This window comes from Thamnophis elegans, chromosome 1, assembly GCF_009769535.1.
Source record: "Thamnophis elegans isolate rThaEle1 chromosome 1, rThaEle1.pri, whole genome shotgun sequence".
Classification (NCBI taxonomy): Eukaryota; Metazoa; Chordata; class Lepidosauria; order Squamata; family Colubridae; genus Thamnophis; species Thamnophis elegans.
Window position 1 is genome coordinate 155343579 of NC_045541.1, and position 14361 is coordinate 155357939.

At 40.8% G+C, this 14361-nt stretch overlaps 1 protein-coding gene across 2 annotated transcripts in view; it reads right to left on the reverse strand.

Moving 5' to 3' along the window:
* The window catches only part of DAAM1 (dishevelled associated activator of morphogenesis 1), a 159610-nt gene extending 145373 nt beyond the window's left edge, over positions 1-14237 (reverse strand). Inside the window, exon 1 of one of the 2 annotated variants that reach the window (XM_032235975.1) lies at positions 13371-14237. The gene's annotated coding sequence lies outside the window, so the exon portion shown is untranslated. The remainder of the gene's footprint in view (positions 1-13370) is intronic. The other variant, XM_032235982.1, reaches the window with a different exon arrangement.
* Positions 14238-14361: the final 124 nt, after the last annotated feature.

Here is a 14361-nt window from a genome sequence, read left to right on the forward strand (position 1 = left end):
CTTATACAATGATGAATATCTAAATATGAAATTTCATTGGGTTTGAGATCCATCTGCCCCACCCTCTTAGTTCTTATCAATTTCTATTAAAGGAACATTCTTGACCAGTGAATTTACGATAAATACTATTATGTATGGGAACATAAAATAATTCAAATGGTAAATAAATAATACATTTTGGATTTAAAACTTGGTACAAAATGAGCTTTAGAAGATTTTTAATGTAGGAGTAAAAAGGCATACACAACTGAAACCATAATCATTGCTTATTCATCCAAAACATATGCTCTTAAAAACAAAAGTAGATGGAGGGGTTAATTTGTTTAATCGGGCAGCCTTTGCATTTCTCCAAATGTTTACATAGTGTTCCATAATTACAGAAATTTTGAGAAGAAATGACCTAGATCTTTGGATATGGTAATAAGATAGGTGTTTATTATAACAAGAAACCACTAGTGCTTATTTCACTGGCAGTACGTTCCAAATTGTTAGGGTCAGCCCAATGTATTATGCTGCATGATGGAAAAACAAGATTTTATTGATTGATGGTGCATTTTTACTTTAGGAACAATGCGAGTCAATGCTGGCAATATGACTGCATCCTCCATTGTATCCGAAAGACTTTGATTAGCTTTGAAGCTGCAGAATATACACCATTACCTCCATCATCTTGCTATCATTTTCCACCAGCCATTACTTCTGCCACTTGAAGTCCTCACTCAATCTAACAACAGCCCCAAGTACTGAAAAATGCATAAAATCACTGGGCACATCACTGGGTAGAATTTTCAATACTCTACAAATCCTTAAGCCCCAAGCAACATGCGGTATAGGATCTTCGTATTTAATCTTGCAAATCCTCCGCTCCTCCCTTGCCTCTAAATTCTCCCCCCCTCAGCCCTACTTACTTCTTTAATTTGCCATAAATTATAGTCAAGAGCCATGAGTGTACAATGCATGTTGCTTGGATCTTGCTTGCTACCTCCTCCTGTGAGTTGACCCGAGAACTATCATACCTCCATCTGGGATGTGATTAGCATATCATGAAAACCAGGTGCTATGGCTTGTTCCTCCATGAAAAAAAAAACAGAAAAAGAAACTGCAAACAATCTGCATAACATATCAAACAACCACAGAGAGACTTGTTTGTTAGTGGCCAGCCAAACCTATGTATGAGAAGCCACAGAATCCGTAAACACCAGTTTATTCATAACCCGTATTGTGTTTTTTAATGTGACATACAAAATTTGATAGCCTGTCAAGCATTACTCTGTTCAGAATCCCAAGATTTTTTTTAAAGCCAAGTTGGTAATCATAGGTTTAACCTGGAATGTTATAATGAAAGAAATCTGTTGCCTCCATGCCCTACGCATTACTGCCTGTTGGAAATAAGATGGTATGCAGAGTAAATTGTTTGACATCTTCACACATTTCTTATAGGTATGACCCATAACTTGAATTTATGCCTGATTTTACATAAAGAAGCTGTAACTGGCTGGATTCACACATCAGACTAAATTAGATGACACCAATATGGCTGGTTCCTACCTCTGAGCCTCAAGCTGTAGATTACTTATTCTGTTATCCTACCATAATAATTAAATCATCATGGGGTGCGAGGCGGAGAGGGTAGTGGAGAAAAAGAATCTGTAGCAAATTCGACCTTAAAAATATCCATCAGTTCTACTAGCCAAACTATGCAACCCAGTGTTATTCCAAGGGGAATGCTCAGGTTTTGGAAATCTCCATTTAAACATAACCCAGGTACTGTTTGGAAGAGGGACTAAAGTAAAAGTTTGGTTGGCAGGATCTCAGCATTCTTGGCCATGCTAGAAGACTGCAGACACAAATCATCCTGTTATATAATACTGTACACCAATAATATACATTACATTTTAAGATATCAACCTTTAAAAAAAAAGGTTCCTGGCATAAAGATCTTTCAAAATAAATTTCTGCAGATGTAGAAACTAAGAGAAAAGATGGAGAAACTGGTAAATGAGTTACCACCAGAGATGGTATTCAGCAGGTTCTGACCAGTTCTGGAGAACCGGTAGCGGAAAATTTGAGTAATTCAGAGAACCGGTAAACGCCACCTCTGATTGGCCACATCCCCATCTATTCTCTGCCTCCCAAGTCCCAGCTGATTGGGAGGGAATGGGGATTTTGCAATATTCTTCCCCTGGAGTGGGGAGGGAATGGAGCTTTTACAGTATCCTTCTTCTGCCACGCCCACCAAGCCATGCCACACCCATAGAACCGGTAGTAAAAAAAAATGAATCCTACCACCGGTTACCACATACTGTAACTCTGGCCTCCACTTTGATTAAAAATAAGAAGTATGTGAAAAATCATATGCAAAAGATGGACTTTGAGAAAAAGTGTATAGAGGGGCAGCATGACCTAACTAGGCTAACAATGTTCTCACACAGTTGAGGTTAACAAATGACCATTTTCTGGGCAACTTCTGGCAGAAAGGTACTATATTTAGGGAACAACATAGAAGGCTATTGCTTTTTTCCTTTTCTGTTTGTCCTGGTGACGTAAATATAATGGGTGGAGATGGGTGACACTCTTATAGCATCACAGATACTTCCTTCGGAACAAGGCTACACCTAGTTCCACCTCATGGCTCCACTTGAGTTGTGAAAAACAGGTTATAATGATCACCATTACAAGCAATTCTTACTTTCTACTATTAATCCTAAAATAGCATATAAGCTTTCCAAGTTTTATGTGGTGGCATATAAATTAGATAAAAAATAATTAAGAGCAATTGAACTTGTTTGACTAGGGAATGGCTGTGTCTTAGCATTACCCACTGGTCATTTTTTTATAGCAACTATTATCAACTTCCTTTGTCAGGGGTTCTTTAATTCTATATTTTAAGTTAGTTTTAACCAATAAGTATGAAGCCTTTTAGCTGATTTCTCTGTGTATCATTCCTCTGTAATTATTTTTGGATGTCCTGGATATTTGAAATATATATATATATATATATATATATATATATATATATATATATATATATATATATATATATATATATATATATATATATATATATATATATATATATATATATATATAGTCAATTTCATTCTTAGATATCCCCATCTGGAATATTTGTTTATTTAATAACGCATTTGTGTTAACTAAGGATAGGAAAGCTAATAACTATTATAAACTAAATATATTTTAAAAAGGGTATATCATTATTCTTGTTCTGTCCAGTTCCATTATAGCAACCACCTACACAAGTCATCCTACTATCTATTTGCTACCTTTCTTGCTGCCAAAAATTCAGAGGCAATGTACTAAATACAGCACTGTGACTATTCACCCACATCCAGGACATCCCATCCTGGCAGGCAGAAATTGCAAGGTAGAGATTAAGGTGGAGATCTTTCCCACTTTCTCTGCTTCTCACTCTTTCCCTTTAAAAAACCAAACAAACATGAAAATGACAGGAATAAAATCCAAGGCGTTGCTTTTGTTAAGCAACATACTTTTCTATTCAGCTACGGTTTCTGTTCCTAAATAGAATGTCTTAATTATTTCTGATAAAACAGCAACCAAAACAGATCAATAATTTCTGTGGCCTTGTGCGGCTATTGATACTAATAGTGTGGGAACATCTTTTGTAGTAATTAAAATGATTAAAGAGAAAATTAGGACAATTAGATCATTACCAAGTACTTCCTACGGCTGCTTAGGGAAGGGGTCTCCAACCTTGACAACTTTAAGACCTGTGGACTTCAATTCCCAGAATTCCTCAGCCAGCTTCATTCTGGGAGTTTAAGTCCACAGGTCTTAAAGTTGCCACGGTTGGAGACCCCTGGCTTAGGGTACACATTCAACCTGATTTTTACTGACTGACTTTTTACCTGCCATAAAGTCACTGCCAACTCTTAGTGCGGATAGGTTTTCTCCATGATGATCTATCCCTAATCTGGTCTTTCAAGGACACCCCACACTGTAAATAGGTCCATCCATCTTGCTGCTGGTCATCCCCTTCATTAGAGTCTTTTCCAGTAAGCTACTTTTTCACATAATGTACCCAAATAAGAATAGTTTGAGACCGATCATGTATGCCTCAGTGGAGAATTCTGAGTTGGTTGGTTTGATGATCGATCAGTTTGGTTTTTTGGCTTTCCAGTGGTATTCTCAGGAATCCTCTCCAACACCAAAGTTCAAAAGTGTCAATGTTCTGTTATGCTTCTTCAAAACAATTCAATCTTCCATGAAGACACTTCAAAGTTCTAAGAAGATCATCAGTCCTTGGCTTTCTTATATCTCAAGGGAAAGTCTTATTCAATCTTTTTACCCATCCTTCTCCAAATTTGTCCCACTATTAACAGAAATACAAATGCCATTCTTCATATGAAAATCCTCAGCAGAAAAAAAGGCACACCTCACTCAGGATTGTATTATAATTTATTTCCCAATCCAGAAGAACCAGATAGATTTGGGCGGGCAATATGGTGTCCACAGGTCCCTCCCTTGACACCTCGCCCTAGCAGAATGTAATGAATTTTTAAAAGAATTTTGTTTTTTAAAAAATGACCTTCAATATAGTCATAATGTATCACAATACCTTTAGATTTCATATAGCATCATGGGCATTTTGGAAAGTGAAAGTTAGGTGGCTTCAGTTCAATATTTAGTTTGTAATCTGGAAGCCAAGTCATGGCAATAGGACTTCTTTTTTGGGTTTGAAATCAATGCGGGATTCAAATTTTTTTACTACCGGTTTTGTGGGTGTGGCAGGGAAAGGATACTGCAAAATCCCCATTCCCTTCTGATCAGCTGGGACTCGGGAGGCAGAAAATAGATGGGGGCGGGGCCAGTCAGAGGTAGTATTTACCGGTTCTCTGAGCTACTCAAAATTTCCGCTACCAGTTCTCCAGAACTGGTCAGAACCTCCTGAATACCACCCCTGTTTGAAATGTTTCATTGCTTTTATCCAAGTAGCTTCTTCAACCAACTTGTGCAGACTGAAGAAGCTACTTGGATAAGCAGCAAAACGTTTCAAACCAAAAAAAAGAAAATAAGTCCAGTTATCATGACTCAACTTCCAGGCAACTTACCTGGATGACTAAGAGTCTTCATGGGCTTTGTTTTTAAATCCTCCCCCCATTGAAATTAGGATGAGCTAACATAGTGTAGCCTCATCAATTTTTCTTTTGAGTTGGCCATAGAGATCATAACAATTCTACACAAATCCATAATATATGCCACTTTCTGAAAGTATCTACAACATGCTGTAAAATTTAGAGGTGCGGAAAATACCTATCTTCTTATAAACCATCATTTTAAAACCATCATTTATAAAGATGCTGCTATTCCAAAAAATAGCTCATTTTTAGTACCTTTGTTTGTCTATTCTAGAAAACTAGATTACATTACAGGGGTAGTCTAATAATAGACTAGTTAATTGGGTTGTAATTTGGAAAGACAGAATGAGCAGAGAAGTGGAAGCTTGGTATAATTTTTTTTCTAGCTCAGGAAAACAACTCAGGCTGAAAAAGAATAGTAACTAACTAGTAATTGTTTGGAGGCACAATGAGAAGGAAAATGAAATGAGCAGAGTTAATTTATGATAGACAACTCAAATGCACTACATCCATCTTCAAATCTAGTTTTCTCCAATTTTTAAAGGACTAGATTTTTCTTAACTACCATGCTGTTCGTATTGCAGTCCCGATACAACTGGTGGACAACAAATGCAGGAAAGATGCTGCTAATAATAACAGTAATAGTGGTGGTAGCAATAGTAATAGTAGCAGCAGTAGTGATGCCACATTAATGTATAACTACCGGTACATTTCTCAAAATCAGTGGAGTAAAATATCATGGTGTATGTAGAGATGGTAAAGCAGGAGGAGGATTAGTTGAAAAGGAAAGGTTAGTTTACATACAATATACTATAATCTCTGCTAATCATTAAAGCAGCTTTCTTCCATGTGAGCCTGAAAGGGGAGGAGGGAGGGGAGCATGCCACTGCTTCAAGGAAGTGAACTGTTAAACTATGGAAACTTCTAAAGCAATGGTTCATGGGAATGCAATTCCATTCAGCATCATATTTCACTGGACTTGGATATTTCACTGGAATTGTTTACCCACAGACCCAAAGCCCCACTCTGCTTTGGGGGGATTCAGACTGAGTTTGTTTTTTCTCATTGGGACCAAGGGTACTGGGCAGTGGTGGGATTCAAATTTTTTTACTTCTGGTTCTGTGGCCGTGGCTTTGTGGGTGTGATAGGGGAAGAGTACTGCAAAATCCCCATTCTCTCCCCACTACTGGGGGAAGGTTACTGCAAAAATCCCCACTCCCCACCCCACTAACTTTCCAGCTCAGTTCGGGGCAACAAAAGAAGATCAGCTGGAAGGAAATGGGGGCGGGGCCAGCCTATTTGCCGGTTCTCTGAACTACTCCAAATTCCCACTACCGGTTCTCCAGAACCTGTCAGAACTGACTGAATACTACCTCTGGTACTGAGTTAGCATTTTTGCTGTGGTAATCTAGCCTAGGGATGAGATGTATAGGCACTATTAGTATACTGATGGCACTAAATCCCTTGCTAGCAGATGACCTTGCTTAGAAGTCACCTATTCTAAAGGCTTCATATAGATGTTAGGAAAGGACCAGAAAGATACCTGGGGTACTCAGCAAAGTACAAGTCCCTGGGCAGATTTCTCCTCTCCAGTCCAGCAACTGGGATGTCCCCCTCAAGAAGAAGAACCACTGCAAAACAACACCCACACCATTTTCAAGGAGGTGGGGCAAAGAAATACCAAAATGGAGCATACCAAAAGCTACTGAAAGATTAAAGAGAATCAAGAGGCATCTCCAAGTGTGACTAATGCAACTTTCATGCTCTGCCCTGGCCTCAAACTCAACTGCCAAGGCTCTTTTAATACAAAGGGAAGTTTAGAGGCAGGTCCAAAATTACTCAGAATAGTTGAATCAAGCAAAGGCTTCTTCAGCAGGAAGTACATCACAGCCTCTTTCATAGATAAGGGAAACATTTCCTCAGAGAAGGGTTGCTTACTGCTGAAATTCAACTTTCTGCCACCTTATGGGAGCTCTTAACTAAACATGAGGGCAGAGATACAAATGAGAAGTGGGAGAACTAATACTGAAAAGGGCCCTACCCACTTCTTTGGGAGTCAGACTCAAATAAAGCCCAGATCACTTCACAGAAGGAAGCCCAATCACCTTGATTGGATTGGATTACTGCAATCCACTCTACCTGGCTTGTTCTTGAAGACCATCTGAAGTTACAGATGGTCCAGAATAGAGTAGCGTGAGCAGTGGTGGGGGTGTCATATAATGCTGATGTGTGCCCACTGCTAAAGTGGTTATCAGCTTCTAGGTGCAAATCATCATCTATAAATCCCTTAGTACCTGGCTGGTCTACTTTCTTTGCAATTTTTCTACCCATCTGATGAGGTCAGGCAAAGTGGGCATGTTCCAGGTCCCATTGGTTAAATAGTGTCACTTTGTGGGATTCAGGAAACATACCTTCTCTGGTGTGGCACTTGCTCTCCAGAATAGCATCCCCCGAGATTTGTATAGCTATCCACAACCTTAATGGTTTTCAGAATAATCATTAAAAATTGGTTGTTCTTGGGTTAGGGCAACTGTGGATTCCCCATGATTTTGGGTTTTTTTAATTGTCCGTGTGTAGTTTTCTGATCAGTTGTTTATACGTTACTTCTCTCTGTTAAGGGAGAACCAGCCAGAGTCATTAAGAAGTTGGATGGCCTTGAAATAGAACATTTTCATTGGTCTCGTCTCCTGTCAGAAATGCAGGAATTAGAAAGGAGAAAATTAATTTAAATTTAAAAAGATTAAAAACTTTAATAAAAACATAAATTCACATAGGTCTAACACCAGCCACACTGATGGCAGGGATATTTCCAAGCAGCAAGTAATTCTATTTTCATTGGTATCTAACTCCATTAGAACGCTGCAATAATTCTTCACACTAATGTTCTTACCGATTGTGTTTTCCTAAAAGGGAACAAGTCACATTCTGCAAAGTGACAAATTGTTTTCTTTTGCCTTTTGATTTGCCATTGTGTAGGTCAGAATATGAGCTCTTTCCAGTGTCCAGTCAGATTCAAATTAGGTCTTCCAACAAGGAAGCATATCTTCTAAGCATATCCTCTGCCACTTCACCTCTCTCAGTAAGCCTAAAAGTTAGTGCAACCGAAATTGAAGCAATGCTCTAATAATGGATAACAGATTTTTTTCTTTCACATTATCTTGGGAAACAGCAATGAAACATAAAAAAACCCACTTCAAATGTTGCTCTTATTATCTGTAAAGATGGTATGGGGCACAGAAAAACCTTAAAATGTTATCATACCTCATTCATTAATCTGACCATTCCCATACTAAATTGTAAAGCTATTCCTCTGTAGAACACAAGGAATATTAACATTACAGGTATAGTCTAAATAGATATGGTCATATTTCAGTTCTACTTCACCATAAAATAACATTTGTTGGTAGGGATTGGCACATTCAGTGTCTACATTTTTAACCCTTTCAAAAACAGTTGAGTCAGTTAGAGCCCATGTATAAATTTGCTCCCCCCAAGAAGATTATACTACACCTGTGTCTACCTGAACTGGCAATGGTTTTCTCCATAAACTCTGAGTCCAACTTCTTGCTATCTAGATATACTGGAATCACAAGGCCCAAAATTCCTAGCCAGCCCTTATCCCCACTTGATTAGAAGAGCAAATGCAGCACAATTGAAAGGTGGCAGATTAGAGAAAGCTGCTTAAAATATTTTCAGTATTTGGCAGTAAAACTATAGCATTATGCATACTGAAGATAATACATTACTGACTCATTAATAAGCACTCTCCCTAAAATATTGAATGGTTATACTTTGCTCTGCCTAGGGAAAGAGGTGTGTGAGAAAACAATTAGATTGTAAATATATGGTCATACTACAACTCAGTCTTAAAACCAGGTTAGTTGCTATGTTTATCTAATGTTACAGTAATGTTCAAATGTTATTTATTTAAAACATTTATATAGCTGCCCATCTTCTAACCAAGTTAGGGCAGCACCATGTTGCAATTTAACGTAATGGGCAATTCCCACAACATGCCAAAACAATGAATGGGTTTCCTATGACAAATTGAATCACAAGCCACCCAATTACATTTCAGCCAACACAACACAAGTAATGTGTTGTATGAAACCAGTAAAAATGTTGCTCAATAAGCTACTTGAAGTGTCTGCAAGACAGCCCAGCAGTCTTGTCTTACAAATTTGTTGTCATTTATCTCATGCAAATTCTTGGACTACAAAATAAACAATAAGAATAGTTCAGTGACAACCTGTACAAATTAGACACATTGGACTCTAGACCTGTAAAATTACAGAATTAGATATTTCAGTTTAGAAAAAAAATGAAAAGCAATCACAAGAATGGGTCTGTGACTGAACTACACCCTTCCTAGTTTTTCTACTCCATGAACCAAAATTAGAATTTTGTGAAGCAAATCTGATTTGGAATATCCTCTCATTCCTTTATTTGCATATTTAACCCCACGGAATAAGAATTTCTTACCTATATAGCTTTCACTTAAGAGTGACATTTGAATAAAAATGTTTATTCATTTATTTCATATTATTATGGGCTGCCCATTTCACTAGATCCTACCGCATTAAAATCATCAACATTTCTCAAGTATAAAATCAGTATACAATTGTAAAACGTGATCCCCTAAAACCTATAACAAGCATGAAACCAACAAGAGTAAAATAACAGCTAATATTTCTGTTCCCCAAACCAGTGTTTTTCACCCTCATTAACTTTAAAATGTGTGGCTTTCAACTCCCAGAATTCCCCAGCTAGGAAACACTGCCCAAAGCTTTGATTAAAGAGAACAGTTTCTCAGTTTCTGGAATACTAGAAGGGATGGAACTATTCTAACTTCTGAGAAAAATGTCACTTTCTAAAAAATCTTTAGATGAGATCCTTTATGTAAAAGATCCAAGCTAATAGCAGACAGTTCAGAAATTGAGACTTTACATTTACCATAAATGTTTAAAACTGGTATGACTGATATCAACAAGAGTCAGAGAAAGGTGGATTGGATTCCTCTGAAGGAATAAACCCAATGTTGTGCATTCTATCCCTGAAGCCCAATACTGAAGCTTCCAATCAAATTAATAAAAACCAACATCATAGAATTAACATGAGAATCCATATAATCTGGCATAGTATTGAACTGGGTTGTGACCTGGATTTGGAAGGCTAAATTCATTTCCCAGCTAATCTGAACTGATGATAGGACGAAATTGCCAACCCTGTGTTCAGTTGCCCATAAAGATGGGAAATAGTCAATACATAATTCCCTGGGCTATTAGATCCAAAAGAAACTAGAAAAAAATGTAAACACACTTTAATCAATACCAACATCTAAAATAATCATTGACCCTTGGCTAACACCTTGTCCAGTAAAATAGCTACATGTTAATTCAAGAGCAAGGATATGCACACATTTTACAAATTAACCATCTGATGGCCAACAAATTGAAATAACATGTGGCAAAGATAGGATATAATGAAGATCATTAGCAAAAATTGCTGCCATTCAAAGCAAGGTAGATACAATTCATGAGATATATCCAATGCTTTAATAATGTTCAGTTTAGTATAAAAGATGGACTTTCTAGTCATTGGTATAGAACATGGCGCACAACAAAGTAGATGCATTTGTTGCAGCCTTAATCCATCCTGATGCCCTTTCCACACAACCACCACTGCATGTGGACATGTCAAAGCACATGAAGCATTGCTGCAAAATGGCAAACCACCTTTTGTTACCATCTCTGCATTTTTTTCCCCAGCTTTCATCCCAGTTTTAGGAAGCCTCTTGCAGCTCTTGTGCAGGAAGAATAAAGCTACAGCATTTTTTTTTAAAAAAGAAGAAACCCTGCTGTAATTTTGCAACAGGCGTTATGTTAGCATAGAGTGAGATTAGGAAAGGAAGAGGCGGTGGCAGGGGAAACACCCTGTGTGCAATTTAGGCATCTCATGCCTGCCTACGCTCCTGAAGAGGAAAGGTTTCCTCTTCGTTTCTATGAATGCAACAGGGGAACCCACCCACACCTGTCACTAAGGAATTGCCAGCCTTTTCTTTCTTCACTGCTTCCCAAACAGAGCTGCGCCTTGGCAAAACTCACACGGTCCTCTTTTTAACCTAACATCCACTTCAAACTCCGGACTTGGACCCCAGAGCAGGAAGAAAGCAAAATATATGCCAGCTCCCAAGCCCCCAATTATACAATAAAATAAAGCTAACCTAGGATGTGTTCTACATTGGTCACCCAAAGTCAATCTTGATTCAAAGAAGTCCTTACTTTACATCACAAGACTGGGCTCCTCCTCCTCCATTCATACCTTCACCTGCATCCCATTTTTCCAGAGGCTGAAAAACAGACCACCGCCAGCCACACCCTTCCACGGTTTCCAGGGAAAAGTGGGAGCTGGGAAACCCAGATCTAGGAAAAAGCAGCAATGCTTCAACAGCATAGGTAACCATAGCAACTCGATTTCTGATGCCCCGCCCCTCCCTTCTTTCCTGTTGCAGACAGCGTCTCCTTCACAAATCCTCAATCGGTAAGAGATTTTATTACTGCTGCAAACCAGGAGGCACATTCACACACACACACACGAGAGAGAGAGAGAGAGAGAGAGAGAGAGAGAGAGAGAACAGGCATGTGCACAGCGGTTATTTTCTTCTTTAGTTAACTGGGGAATTCTCTGGTTGTGGGGCACAAGCCACTGGCCCAGCCGATCCCTTCATGAATCGGAGGAACGAAAGAGAAGCTCCCTCATGTAGGGTCCAAGACGCTCGAACGCAACCATTGCAAAGAAAAAAGCCAGCAAGGGACCCCTAAATAGAGGGAGGAGCTGGGTGGGAGGAAGATGGAGACCAGGTGGCAGGAAAAGGAGCAGCAGTTTCTGCATCTTCCACAGGGGGGAAAGCCCGATTACCTTGTCTTCCCCCCCCCCCCACTCCGCCCTTGGAGAAAACAGAAGCATCGATGGTCTTTAAGCAGGGTTATTAGATGAAGATGTATTGACTCCCGCCGCCGCCCCAACCCCCCCATTAAGAGTCACAGATTTTTTTTTAAAAAAAACATATTTTTAGAAGAGCCGTGTGAACGCACCGCTGTCTCTTTTTGAAATATATTCGAAGTGTTGTTGGTTCCGCCTTATTCTGCATTTCAAAAGCCGGGGTGGTTTCCATGCCTTTAGCCCTTTCAGTAATGGTGAGAGAAGGCAACCCCCGGGAGAGGCGTTTTGAAACTCCGTTCTGCACACGTGTAGCGGATCCAGTTACCAAGAAACTGGGGAAGGGGCACAAGGGGTTTAGCAAAAGGTGCCGCGAGCTTTAAGAGAGCTCTCCAATCCATGCAGAGGATGCGGCGAGCATGTACCCCGTCCACACCAACACGCACCAAGTCTCGTTGCGGCAACCTTAAGTCGCGACTTTACACGCCCCCTTCTATTTAGGCTGCTAGTTCAAAATGCCTTCGCGATAAGCCGGCAGAATCAAAACTCTCTCCCGTCGGCTTTAAACCCGCGGAAGGGGGGGGGGGTGTTAGCAGCAACAAAACAACAACAAAAGTGTGTGTCTGTGGAGAGGGGAAATCGTGGTAAAGGCGGCAGACCGGTTTTTTTTTTACCCCTCAAGCCGATCTCATTCGCGGCGTATACAGCCCGACCCCATTCAGAAGAAAGGAAGGCTGCAGCCGGAAAGAAACGGGGGGGAAGACATCTGCACCTTTTGTTAAACACACACACACACACACGAAACCCAGAGTTTTCTGGCCTCTCGCGCAGATCTGTTGGGGATCGGGGGGGGGGGAGCCACACAATTCCGGGAGGCGAAAAGGGGCGCACGGATATTTCCAGAAAGGAGCGGATTCAATCCACGCAGCGACGCCCATAATTCTCCCGTTCAGATTCTACCTCTGGCTTGCAAGAAAACCGCCTTTAAAGTTTCTCTGCCTCTTCCGCCCCCTCCCCCTTTTAAAGCTAAGAAGACCCTGCCTCGTTTGCAGACGAGAGCACTTCCCCGATTAGCCCAGCTAAAAATCTTTAAAAGCTCGGGCGTCCCTCAAGCCGCTTCTCCCGACACCGGGATGAACGAGCAAGCCGTTTAAGCTTCACCTATTCTCTTCCCCCACCCCACCCCGGAAGGTAAATTAGGTTCCTCCATATCGCGCTAAGCCAAGCCCGAGACACCATCTGAAAATGGGGCCTCGGCTTGGGCGTTGATTGCCGCCTGTAGTGAGCGGGGAGGGGGGAGCAGCACCGCCTTACCTGAAGCCCCCGTGCATCCTTCTGGAGCCGCCGCCGCCGCCGCCGCCCGCTCCAGTTCCTCGCTCGGTTTACAATGGGTGCTAGTTAAGGCAGGCTGGCTTCCTCCGCTGCCGCCAGCAGGAGTAACTCCGGTCTTGCTGCCTCACACAAGCCCGCAGGTGACATCATCGCCTTTTGGCCTGATAGGATGCAATGTGAATCTGAAACGACGTCAGGGAGGCTCGTACAGAGAAAGCCTCCTACCAGCCCGCTGCCTAGTGCGCCTCTGGGAGATAGAGTCCGGACCGAGTTCTTGGCTACAGGCAGCTGTATGCCAAGGACTACCTTTCCCAAAAAGCCCTGCGCGCCCCCACTTTCTCTCCCGGTTTTTCAGGGGTTCCCCCCCTCTGAACCACACCAGCTCGGGTATGTTCACGTTTCCCGAACCAAAAGCCGCGCTCGATATATTCAGCCGGGCGGGGATGTTTGGGATCGGCGACGGGGCTGCGAGGCGGAAGAGAGAGATACACCAATCATTGCTTTTTCCTTGCTTCCCTTTGGTGGTGGATAAAGGTGATTTGAGTGCGGTTAATTGGAAGGGCTGATTTTGAGGAGGTCAAACGATATAATACAGGTTCCTTTTCTGAATTTAAGCCTCGCTGGAGTCCACGGTGTTTGTTTTTCAGTAAACAAACTTCACTCAAGCGTGCGTGACTTTATACGTCCGATTGAAAAGTTTCAATTTGGGATTTATTTTGTCTCACCTCCTTATTGGGACCAAAAGCAGGAAATATTATCTTCATTATAAGAAGGATTAGGTGAGACACGATAGTGTTCCAATATCTCAGGGGTTGCCTCAAAGAAGAGGGAGTCAAGCTATTCTGCAAAGCACCTGAGGGCAGGACAAGAAGCAACTGGTGGGAACTAATCAAGAAGAGAAGCAACTTAGAAGTAAGGAGAATTTTTTTGACAGAACAATTAATCATTGGAACAACTTGCCTCCAGAAGTTGT